We start from the raw sequence: 13,591 nt of genomic DNA, 5'->3' as shown, positions 1-13,591 counted from the left end.
TTTTTTTCATCCTTCCGATCCTTTAGTTTGTATGTGATTGGAGTAGTGTATTGAATTTTATCGATAATGAACACCTCTTCTGTCCAGTTTTCTGTATAACCTTTATCGTACACTTTCCTTTTGTACTTTGATATTCGAACCTTGTCACCAACTTTGAATTTCGGTTTGCTTGATAATTCCTTCAAATTGCCATATAAATTGAAGGAAACAGTTCCTTCATTCTTTTTCTTAGATGCTTCTGTCGGTGTCGCTTTAATATTTCAGGCAAAATATCCAGGTACATTGTATTGCCTTGAGCAGTGAATTGTCTCCACATTTTATTTTTAATTGTACGATTCCAACGCTCTACCACTGACGATTTTTCTTCATTTTCAGTTGAATATAGTGTTATGTTATGTTTATTGAGCAAGTCTTTGAAATGTTTCTTGTAGAACTCTGAGCCTTTATCAGTCCACAGATACTTTGGTTTTCGACCCTCTTTGAATATGCTTTGAAATGCTGAAGTTATAATTTCACCTTTTTTATCTTTTAATGGGACAATCCAGCCGTATTTGCTGAAAACATCTATAACCATGAGAAGATACTTGCTACCTTTATTCCATCTACTGAATTGTTGCATTTCAACAAGATTATCAGTCCGTATTTCATCAATATTATTTACAATAACACGCCGCCGAGTAAAGTTACGCTTTATGGGTTTATGCAGCTCATTGGCTAATTTTTCCTGCCAGTTTTCCTCTTTACCCGACGGCTTTTGACGTTTTCTGGAACCCCAAGACCCAGTTTCTGTTTTGTATTTATCATATTTCGAGCCAAGCAGTGACCCCACTGACGCTCATTATATGGCACATTATCCAATGCTTTCACCATCTTTTTATCAGCTTTTTTTTTTTTACATTTTTTGTCATCTTTGCAGACTGAATAATCAACATCATGTTGCATGGCTATTGCATCAGTACTTCCAGTTGGTTTGTCATATATCTCCAATATTTGTCCTGTTTTTGGATCCCATTTTACTTGATTCTCCAAATCATTATACGGACCAGTATATTTGTGCCCTGGAAGTACCCAACCAGCTTTTGGTTTTGGAAGCTTGCCAATTGCTTTGTGTATATCATTTGAACCACCACTTATTGGTCTTCCTTTTATTCCTCTCTGATATTCTACCCAATTTGGTGGTTGCCAACCAATCGCACGATAACTCTCACACGATGGTGTGTTATGATATTTGCTTCCAATCTTAACGACACTATCACATGGATAATCTTTGTATTTTTCTAATGTCTTTTTACCAGCTTTTCCAGTCCAAAATTGACTCGACAATAGTCCAGTATCTGTGCTGAATGCACTTTTGGCAATGTCCCCAGATTTGTATCTGTCAAAAACTTCCTTGGTTGATGGAATCAATGTCCCAACAACATCCATTGACTTTGATGCAGCCTTACCTGGTGTACCAAGTTGTTCCAAAATTGTTTCCAAATTACCACCATAAAGTTCTTTTCGATCAGTTTTGTACCTTCTTTTTCGTCTTATTTTGGTTGATAATTGATCCAACATCTCTGATCCAGTCTTTTGAATCAATGGAGTTGCTTTAGAAAAGAGCATAATTAATAGCTTTCTTTTGCAATTTGGGGTTCCTAAGTGCTTCGGACCCATAATATCTACCCATTTCAACTGCTTTCTTTCCCAACCATGGTATTCCATGTTGAATTAATATATCAGCACCACTTGATGCTAAAATATCAAATATGCCCGCCCCATTAGACGGGCCAACTAGTTTACCTGATTTTTGACAAATTTTGTCTTTGTTATACCACATTCAGCACATGTACAGAAGAACATGAGCCGGCCATTTTTAGTTTGTTTGTAACCCAAATGCTCAACACATCCAGTTTGTTTCTTTTGTTTAACACAGTATGATTTCACCATCTTATATGACTATATTAGATTAATTATCATCAGAGTCAGACTCATAATCTGAGTCACTTTCATCATTGATGAATTCTCTGTCAGACTCACGCTCACTCTAGTCACTTAAATCATCTTCTGATTCGGATAATGAATAACATTCCAAACATTCATCTCCAAAATAACCTGTTGGTTCTTGACAGTATTTGCAAAATTTCTTCATATACTATAGATAAGATAGTTTTTAAAAATATTTGATTATAAAATCATGATTAACACTTTGATTGTTCATGTCAAAATGTGCATTGTGGATTGTTTTCAATATACTTGTCCCATTTTGTCTCTCAAATAAATAATACAAACACCAATAGCCACATAATACTGAATCTCTTTATTGGATTTCATGACCTGAATACATTAATCATTTGCCACTTGTTGACAAATATTGGGCTGCTTCATCGGGCATTATCAACCCGAAACTATCAAAATATTCTGCATATTTGTCTTTGTCTCGATAAGCAACCCAATGTGTACCTGGTCCAGTCTGTGAATCCAGGTTAATGATACCAACTTCATTTTTTTCATGATTTTTGGTAAATTATCTCGGCTGTAAATGGCTCTGAAGTATTTTATTTTGAGTTTTTTGACCCAATCAATGAGATTAAAGTTACTGAGTGGTCTATTTATGAATTTTACAGAATGTCTGCGATTAATGTAATCCCCTTGAATGGACTGTTTTTGCCTAACAACAGACCTTTTCCTTTTTTGTTTTTGTTTTTTCCTTTGCCATATTGGTCCCATGTACCAAAAAATGGAGGCTGCCTTTAATTAACTGGCAGAACCAAGCCACCATCTTTTTTGGTTGTGTTTGGAACAATAACTGGAACCGATCTTTTGGATCTACTTTTGTCCACCTGCAAGCCTTTACCCATCAATGCATTCAAAACCATTGGAATGCCAATTGAAGCCAATAATGTCCCCAAAAAAACCTTCTGATTGTGCCTTAGTTGGTTTAATTACAATCAGTCCACCAGTATGTATTGCATTGACAATTTGCTTCTTTTGTGCTTCAGTGAGCCAATCTTTGTATTTTATTAATTGATCAATTTTATTTTAAGGAATGACGAAACCACCAACTTGTCCTCTACCAAATATTTTATTGACACCCACATTTGCAAGCCCAGATAATGCTCCAGTAGCTAATGGTCCGACTGCTTTTGGTGCCATTGGTAGCAATCTTATGTCAATTTTGAATAATGATGACCAAAGACTGCCTCCTTGTTGTACAGCTTTTCGTATCTGTGTTTTGCTTATTTTAATATCTGCTCCAGTTTTGTTTTGCATTGCCTTTTTCAGTCTATTTATTGATGTTTTGGTTAACATCAGCTGATCCGGTCCAGTTAATTCAGAATTTGATAGCCTTATTGTTATTGCTGAATTGTTTCTCAAAGCCCTGGCAAGTTTATCTTTTTGCCCAATTGATAGTTTTACTCTGTGTGAATGATAAGTAGTCATATCTTTTATATAACTAACGTTACATAAAAAACTTTACACAATCATCCTATTCAAAAACAATCACAATCATTAATTTATTCCGTTTATCGAAACAATAGTTTTCCCTCTTTCTGGATGAGTTCAGCTTCTTGTTCATATAATGTCAATGCAAAAACTGAATATGCAGTTGCAGTTGTGCCAGATAATTCATAATGGAATGTCAGCTTTGTGGTACCATCTTTGATATCCATTTTTTGTTTTGTTAAATCGAAATACACGAATGGAAATTGTGTTTTGAAGTTATTGATATTCAGCAAATTCCCCTGACTGTATTCATTATTTGCATGCACATATTTGAGGACATCTCTGTAAACTCGAGTCAAATCAGCCTCTGGAGTGTAATGTACATCAGGATATTCATTACCATTTGCCCCGACAAGATGACAATTCAGCAAAGTTCTCGGGTCAGTTGATACACTGAATGTATTGTACAAAAATGGATTTGCTGTTTGTGCTCCAATATTTACATCATTGATAATGAAAACAAACACATGTTTTGGCTTTGAAATACCACTTGTTATCTGAAAATTACCACTTCTTTGTGTCGATGAATTGCTTTTTTCCACATTTTCACGAATATAAATCCATTTATGAGGCTTTAGAAATTGATTCATGTACAGTCATTGTCCTTCTGAATTGAAAGTGATTCGTGGCATAATAAGCTCCATTCTAGTAATCATTACACGACAATCAGCCCCAGCTTGCCAAATAAGATTGGCATCAGATTCAATCTCCAAATTCAAGTCCAATCGTGTTGATGGCAATAACTCATCTCTCAATGCTTCAAAGAATGCGTAACGATTCAATGATATTTCTGTATTGACAACCGTCGATAGACCCAAAAGTGCTTTTCTGGTGGCAAATCCTTTATTGTAAGCAGCTTGTGCAACTCTCTCTTCAGCACTAGTACTTCGGCTTGTATCCAAATAGAAAAACTCATTGGTTGCAGTTGATTGAGCATATACTGGACTATATTCCAATAGATTCTTGATATTGACACAATGATTTGCATCATTACAATCATACACATGTTTACCATTTAGCCTGATGTCCAAATCATGTATAAGACTGTGAGAGCCATTTACAATACCATTATGGTCTTCAGCTGCTATATTCACATTTTGCATTGTTTGGACTTTAAAACCAACTGATATTCTTGCATTATACCAATCAAAAGGGGTAACTTCTCCTGTGTTATCGACTACGAAACGATAACCATCTTTCTTTTGTGATCTATTATTCCCTGGATTACCAGTATTTAGTGGTGTCTCAAGTTGAAAATATACATCTTCAAATCTTTCAATATATTTTGGATTTCTGAATGATTTCATTTATAAACATATGTTACATTATTTTCATTTCCTCCTTCTTTTCCACCGGATATCATCTGATTGACTCTCTCAGCTATTTGAACATCAGTCAGTGGCTGCCCCATTTTTGGTTGGCTCATTGTCACTGATTTTCTTTTGAAAGGTTGTTTTTTGCTCAACATTTGATTTTTTTATCTCCTGCTTTATTACCAGCAAATTCACCAGTTTTGGTGACTGCTTTCTCGGCTGCAGTTTTGGCTCCTTTTTTAGCTAATTCTTTCGCAGTTTGTCCGAAAAGTTTTGATCCAACTGATCTGAAAGCATCCATAATTCCTTCACCATGAATTGATTCATCATGGATATGCTTCATCGCATAACGACCCAATTCTGGGTCAAAATGTGGTATAAAATTCACTTTGTCGTACCATGTATTGATATGTTATATTAAACTAGATCTGAGAATCAGGCTCATGAACCAGTAAATGCCATTCAAGTCAATTGGCCGACCCAAAGCGTCAGTCACTGTTAACTTATCCCCATTTCTGAAATAACTGATTTGGAAACTGGGCTGAATAATGCTATTTTTGGCTCAAAAGTAAATGGATAACTCCTTGTTAAATTGTCAGTGGATATCATTATCAGTGTATTTGTGAATCGTCCATCACTGAGGCTATCAGTTATTATATCACAATTAATGTTCAAAACGTCAATATCATTGGTAATATTTGGCAATTTTGTCCCGTGTTCAGTTTGGTTAATTAACTTTGGTTCAAATCCAATAAGTGCTCCTAATATCAAGCTTCCATTGGTTGTCTAGCTCAATGACAACTCTATATGATGAAAGCACAAAATATAGATAGATGCCCTTGCTGGAAGCTGGTTTATCTCCATTTGAATAATTGATTGAGTGATTTAATCATCAAGATCATCATATGAATACATTCCATCAACAAATGTAATTGTTTTCCAATTTACACCATTGTCTGGGCTGTATTTGATTGTATTATTATTGTATCCAGCTTTGACATTATGCCATGAATATGTCATTGACACCAGATCCACAGCTAGCTCATGTCTCATTGTTGTGTCAAGCTTCAATGGTGGATCAAATTTGATAATAGAGTCTTCAGGCCGACTTCCACCTATTTTTTGTCGGTTAACAGATGAAATATGTATCGCTCTTTCTTGCATATATCATTACATTATATATTGTTGCAATAAATCAATGAGTTGTTTGTTGTTTATCAAGCCAAGTTGATTCAATTTATGGGCTATCTGTGAAAATTCCTCTTTGACTCCATTATTGCCTGCCAACATGGATCCACCAAGCAATTCCATTCTGTCAATCAAATCATTAGCATTATTGAAATAAACAACACCAGAGCCCAGTTTCTTGAATTTTTTGCTGGATTTATAGATTGGAATCTCACTGAGTTGGTTCAATTCATCGAATGCCATTTTGGCAATATCGCTGTATTTCTTCTTTGAATTAAATCTCTTGGTCAATAAATCGATTGTATCGAAATCAACCTTTTTGTCCATTACTTTGCGATTATCGTTTGTTGCCACAAGTCTGAGTTGTCCCATTAATTTTAGAATATCTATCATTAGTCCACCATATTACCCAGAAGATGATATTTTGTATGCATTTCTCTTTGGTTGAGTATAACCAGAACCTTTTTTTGATGGTTTTCATTCCTTCTGGGATTATGTTAATGCGCCCTCAGATTTTTGCAATAATTTGATATCTTCATCAATTCTATCAATTTTGTTTTTATTTTTGGTCTTTCCTTGGCCCTTTGATAAAGGACCCTTCTTTGTTCCAAGTTTTTTCAACATCTTTCTAATATTTTCATCATAATCTTTGATATCAATATCCCCTTTCATAGAAGCTTGGAGAACAGAACTCGGAGCTGACAGATTGAATTGCATCAATTTTTGTACCTCATCGTCATCAAAACCAGCATCCAAATTAGATGCAAAATCAGGTGACATTGATGGTTTATAGCCAATTGGTAGCTTTGCTTCTGGTTATTGTGGTTGTGTTTCAGACTGATAAGTTAACATAGCAATGTCTTCCAAACCTGAAGTCAACGCTTTTTGGTTTTTCTCCAATTGTTCAATCCATTTGTCCTGTTTTTCATCAATTGGTTGTTTTGTTTGCTCTTGAGCTTTAATAATTGGTTTGAAAAATTCTGATAAACCTTGTTGTAAATCTTGTTTATCATGCTAGTACTCCTTCAATGTATCTCTAACTTGTTTGGTTATTGTTTCAGCCTTAATCTTGGCTTCAGATAATTGTTTTAATCTTTGTAAATCCATTATATTATTAACTTATATTAACTTATCTTTTGGAAATCATATATAAATCAACCCCCCTTTTAGCTTGTTGAGTAAAACAATGACTTATCTAATGTATTGATATACATGAAAATCCCAAATTATGACAGACATGATAAAAACACTAATTTCAAAAGATTGTATGGTTACATGCCAAATGACACTTTTCGGATGTTAATATGTGGTAATTCAGGATCTGGAAAGACAAATTTATTTTACCATATGCTGATGAAACCACTTTTGTATTATGATAGAATACATTTATATGCCAAACATTTGGAGCAACATAAATACAAGGATATGATTCAAACATTGACCGATATATCAAATAGTGTCGGGTATGATGTCCTTGTTTGTAGCAATGATGATATAATTCCAGTAGAGGAATTAAAGGATGATGATGCCCAGAAGATAGTAATATTTGATGACTTTTTTTTGTGAAAAAAAAAAAAAAAAAAAAAAAAACAGAAGCCATTGATTGATTATTTCATTCGTGGCAGACACAAGAACTGCTCTGTTATTTATCTGAGCCAATCGTTTTACAAAACACCGAAAGATATTCGACTAATCTGCTCTCATTTCTGTGTCTATGACTTTCCTAGCAGCAATGAAAGAAGTCTGATATCCCGTGAGTTGGAAGTCGACAAGGATAAATACATCAAAGCAACAAAAGAACCATTTTCATTTCTATATGTTGATAAGCCCATGAAAAGAATTGACAGGAATTTTTATGGAACAATATAACCAAATGATATAAATGGGAATATTCAACGAACATAGTTCACCGTCTTCTTACACAGCAGGAGGATTCAGAATGGTTCCTCTTCAAGGACCCACTGGGCCTCAAGGAATAGGGTTTAAATTAACCCAAAATGGAAATTATGATATACAAAACAAAAAACGTTTTAAAAAACAAGGAGCTGATCCAAATGATGTTGTCACAAGAAGCCAAATACAATTGCTGGATAATGCTCCTGGTACTGTACAAGCTGATAAAGCAGTAATTTACAGCGATACTGGTAGTGTTCATACCAATAGTATCTATCTACAAGACACGCCAGACGGTGCTGGTAGTTCCAATGATGTTCGATTATTGACTGAGCATCTTCATATACCAGATTTGCAAAACTTTGATGGTTATGGTGGACGAGCTATTTTAATAGCTCGTCCACCATAACATTAAAATGTTTTAAAATGTTTTAAAACCAGATAATAACGATGAAGCGGATGATGAGATTAAAAAAATACCATCATCTGATTTATCACCTTATTTGAAAAAAGATGGCACTATCACAATGACTGGAAATCTGAATATGGGTAATCAACAAATCACAAATCTTGGAGCCAATATTCAAAATACCTATGATGTTGCTAATTTAGGTTTCTGTGATACCAAATATTTGCAAAAAGTATCCAATAGTGACCTTGATATGGACAATCATAAAATCTAAGATATGGCTCAGCCAACTGATGATAATGATGCTGTTAATAAATACTACGTTGATCATAACTTTCTCAACAGGTTAACACCCAATGCTCTTGGTGGTAATTTAGATATGAGAGGTCATAAAATAATCATTCTTGGAAATCCTTCCGATCCCAATGATGCTTCCACTAAAGCATATGTAGATAATGAAATAGCCAAAATACCATCTGGTGGAGTAGCTATTTTAACCAAAACAACACCACAAACATTTGCGGGCACAATTAGAGGCCCAGATACTAATTTATCATAAATTACAGCCAAAGATGTGGCAAATATTCAATTTCTTCAGACATATTATTTATCCAAATTAGCTGGAGGAGTTATGCAAAACAATATACAATCCAATGAATCTCTAGCTGATAATAGAAGACAAGTGTTATATCTTGGAGCTCCAACTGACCCAACATCAGCAATCAGTAAAAAAATATTTTGAGGACAAATTGGAGCAAAGTCATCTGGTTAGCAGTCATCAAACCAATGAATTCAAATATTTATACGTCACAGATGAAAGCAGTTCAGAATATAATATCACAGTGAAAGGAATAGTTGATTTCAATCAATTCCCGCATCAAAATAAAAAGCGTATAGCATCACATTAATTAAAGACAGTGGAAGCAATGATTGCAGATCCAGAATTGGTTTTAATATTTATGCTCTCGCCATTGGAACATATACAATTGTGTTTGAATTTTATCCACCAGAAATGAATAATATACAATTATCATGTCAAGCTTCTGAAGCATACATCCACAAAGCTGTACAGCGTGATTTCACTGCTTATAGCAAGCTATTGGTTCAATTGAATAACAACAGCAAACAAACTCCAGATTACATCTTTTTGACGATGCATGGCACAGATTCAGCGACTCCAGTACAATGTCATCTGGTTGTTTACGGTGTCAAAGATTGGTCAGATAGTGTGTATCCAGGAGTGTATGACGGCTTGGGTAATGAGATGTTTAAATACAAAAATGGAGACATGCAGATGCAAGTTGATTTGGATATGAATGACAAAAGAATAATCAATCTTGCTGATCCAATTGATGATAATGATGCAATGAAATTTGGTTATTTTATTAATTTATTCAAAACAAAATATTCTGGGACTATATCCAGTGGTGTTTTTCAATCAACAAATCCAACCAATAACTTTCAATTAGCAGCGGACGGAAATAAATTTTTCAATTTGTATTCAGTTGTTTTCACAAGCAATATACAAGTTTTAAATGCACAAATGTTGATTAATGGAAAAATTCAGCGTCAATCAACAAACACCAACACATATCACAGAATTGGAAATATTATTGTTGGAAATAATGCATTCGATTTACCAAAATCAATGGAATTTCTAAGTATTGATTCTTTATCCATATTGAATGATATTGAATTAGGAACTGCTGTAACTGGAACTTTTGAAGTATTGCATTCTGATCATTTTGATAGATATCATAAACAAATGGAACTATCCAACGATAAAATCATGTATTCAGGAACTGGAATGACATCATCCCCTTTTACTCTGCAACAGGGTGGTCAAGAATTCAAATCTCCGGAACGAATCAAAATAGAATCATTGTACGTTTATCCAAGAGTGTCTGCCCTACAAAATTTGATTTTAAGGTTTCACATTAAAAAAGGTAATGTAACTGAATTTAAAATCACTAAACAAATAGTATCTGGACCAGCCAAATTCAACATTAATCACACTTTTGATAATATTGAAAAGATTCAAGCGGCGTCCATTTTCCCATTACGATGGATCATGATTTGTCCAATTTTGTAATTTAATGTGGTAAAATGATATAATATGCCATATATTGAAGATGAAAAAAGAAACCATTTTATTGATGAAAATGGAAATAAAATAGAATTTACTGTTGAGCAATTGAACTCACCAAATGATTTAAATTTTCATCACAGAGAACCAATTCATGTCAATGATGATGGTCATTTGGATACAGAAGACAGACATTTGGTTATCAAAGATGGAGTCAATTCAAATCATGCAGTTTCACTTCAACAACTACTAAACAGCAATGAAGGCATTATGAAACCATTTGTGAACACAAAAATACAGCAATCTATGTCTCAATTGGATAATGATGTGAAAGGATTATTGGATTCATCCATCCAAAAAAAACATATTACCAAAAGTGGATGAAAAAATAGACACAGCAATCACACTCTTTGGAAATAAATTGAAACAAGATTCATTACAACAAGATGATCAAATGGATGCCATCATGGTTGCAGTTGAAGCCAAAATAACCAAATTATTGAATGATTTCAAAGCTGAGTTGGTTCAAGGTGTTGATGAATATTTGAACAACCAAGTTGCAATGCGAATTGGAAGAAAAAGTGGTACAATACCAAAAACAAATTACACATGGATCAAATTATTGAGCCAAGATGACATTGAAGGAATCAATACATTGCAAAAGATAATTATCACCAATACAGATATCATCATTCCAAATCCGATTTGGTAGCATCATTATTCGATCAATTGGAATTTTTCTTTGATGTGTCTTTAAAAAATTATTATTGCTATTTCAACAATTCTCCATCTGATTGGACAAGGGAGTATTTTGTTGAATATATTCGGATTGTATTACCAGAGAATGAAGAAGAAGAAAATGAATAAAATATTGTAATCAAATTGTATAATGAAGGAATTATCAGAATTGCAAGAACACATTCAAACATCAATGCCAGAATTGCATCGACATTATGAAAGAAAATATGGAATTCCAATGATGTCCAGACATGAATTAAAGTTAAAAAGTGTTTTGATTTACAGTTATTTGCATGAAAAACATTTTAATTCAGGGTTGCCTGACGAAGTTTATGAGGAATTATTGAAACAGGGAATTGAATTATTGGGTCTGAGAGATGGAATGTTGACTGCTGTTTTGCATAAATTATTTCGTTGGCATCCATACATCAGGTCACATGGGATTATTCATGATGCTTATGGCCAATTTTACAGCAAATATCTCAAGAATAAAGGTTATACATATGCTATTTCTGAATCAAAACATATAATTCAATGAAAAAATGCATGTTTCTGGGGCAAATAACTGGTCTCTATTTCTGCATCAAAAATAAGATAATCATATAATATATGCAAAAACAAAAGAAGAGATTAGTCATTGATTTCAATCATATTTCAAATCGATTATCAAAAGAAGAAATTGATGAATTGGAAGCTTATTACATGTCATATCACAAAAAGATGTGGATGTACAAAAGTGCAAACAAAAGATTAAAAAAAATGGGAGTTTGCTGGTAATATTTCATCCATTGTGTTTGCAACTGGTGGTATTGCATCATCAATTGCGACCAGTGGAGCTTCATTATTGGCAATATCATCCGTTTCTGTCGTAATTCAAGCTTATATGAAGCATAAAAATATTGAAATAAGATTGTATCAATGTCAATATGCTTTTCAAACTTATGGTCATTTGTTGAATGAAATAAAAGAAATAATGAGAAATGGACATTTTGATAGAGATGATTTGACAAACAAGCTTATTAAAAATGATGATTTCATTTTGGATAATTCACCGATTGTCGATAAATGGGGTGACAAATATGATAAAAAAATCAGATATTCACTTATGTTTGATTAATAATGTGCATGATTTTGGGGCCAATAATGTCCATGATATTATTCCAATAAACACCGAAAATTTCATGATTTTTTTGGATTTTGTCAACCCAATTTAGGAAGAATCAATTTTCATCAATTGCAATATTCTATACAAAAGATATTTCAAACTGATTATTCTCTTTCTTTTGCCATTGATTTGTGGCAAGATTTTGCTTATTTCAACGAATATTTTAGGAATTTTGAAATTGGTTGAACAACTGATTTCGACTTTGTTTTTCAAAATAATTTGATCTAATGTATGCGACAAATGGTATTTTCTATTAAACACTGTTTTCTTGTATATTTTGAACAAATTGGCCTGAAAATTGATGTATTCTGTTTTGAAATCTTCAGCAACAACTTGTCCACAATGAATGCAAGTCAATTGACTAGATATATCTCGAATGTTTTGATTTTCACAACAATATGGCATAGATGGTTCATCATTTGTTGTTTCTTTGTGATGGTTGCAATAAATGCAGAAATCATAGCAATGCAGGAATTGGCAGAAAGATGAATCCACCTGCATGGCACCCATCATACCATTCTTGTTCGTTTCAATGGACATTTGCCCAATCAAACTTTTGAAAGAAAATAACAAAAATACAAAAAATTGAAAAATAGATGAAAATCAAGTTTTTGATGCAATTTTTTGTCACAAGTTGGTTTACACCCGATAATGTCCATAAGCGAATGAATCAAGGCCATTTAGATGCAAATATCTTTTGTCATCGAAACATGACAAAGATGTTTTATTGATGAGATAACTTCCAAGAATGTGTTTGTTGCTTCTGATTGTTTTCATTTGGTGATGTAAGTGTTTCTAAATGAAAAGAACATCTTTATAATCAGAGTGTTGAATTTCTTTTTTGATAACATTCTTTTTGATTCCTTTGGCTGTTTTTCCACCATTATTATTGTTTTTGATGTATGAGTACATTTTGGATCTCAATCCAACAAATTCAGTGATTGGGATGCCAGCAGCTTCATCTTTGAATTTACCAATGACTTTTTTGTTTGTGGCATCAAAGAATTGATGATTGGATGGATAATCGGAGTTGTCAAACATCTTTTTGTTTTTCCAGAAATCCTGATAAACATCTTCAGCTTCAATTTCATATGTAAGACTATCAGTATCAGTGAATAATGACTTAGCTTTGGCATCATATTTCTTTTTAAAGAAGTTATAATGGAAGTCATACATGAGAGTTTTACTTAAATCCAGAATACACATCCGAACATATGCCGGCCTATGGAGAGTCAGTGATTCTTTGATTTTATGTACTGCAACCAGATTCTTATTGAATATTTTGCTGCCAATAAATGTTGGTTTTGAAGCTA

This window comes from Pavona decussata, unplaced genomic scaffold (genome assembly GCF_977016875.1).
Source record: "Pavona decussata unplaced genomic scaffold, jaPavDecu1.1 SCAFFOLD_141, whole genome shotgun sequence".
Lineage (NCBI taxonomy): Eukaryota > Metazoa > Cnidaria > Anthozoa > Scleractinia > Agariciidae > Pavona > Pavona decussata.
Note: the sequence above shows the minus strand (reverse complement) of the source record.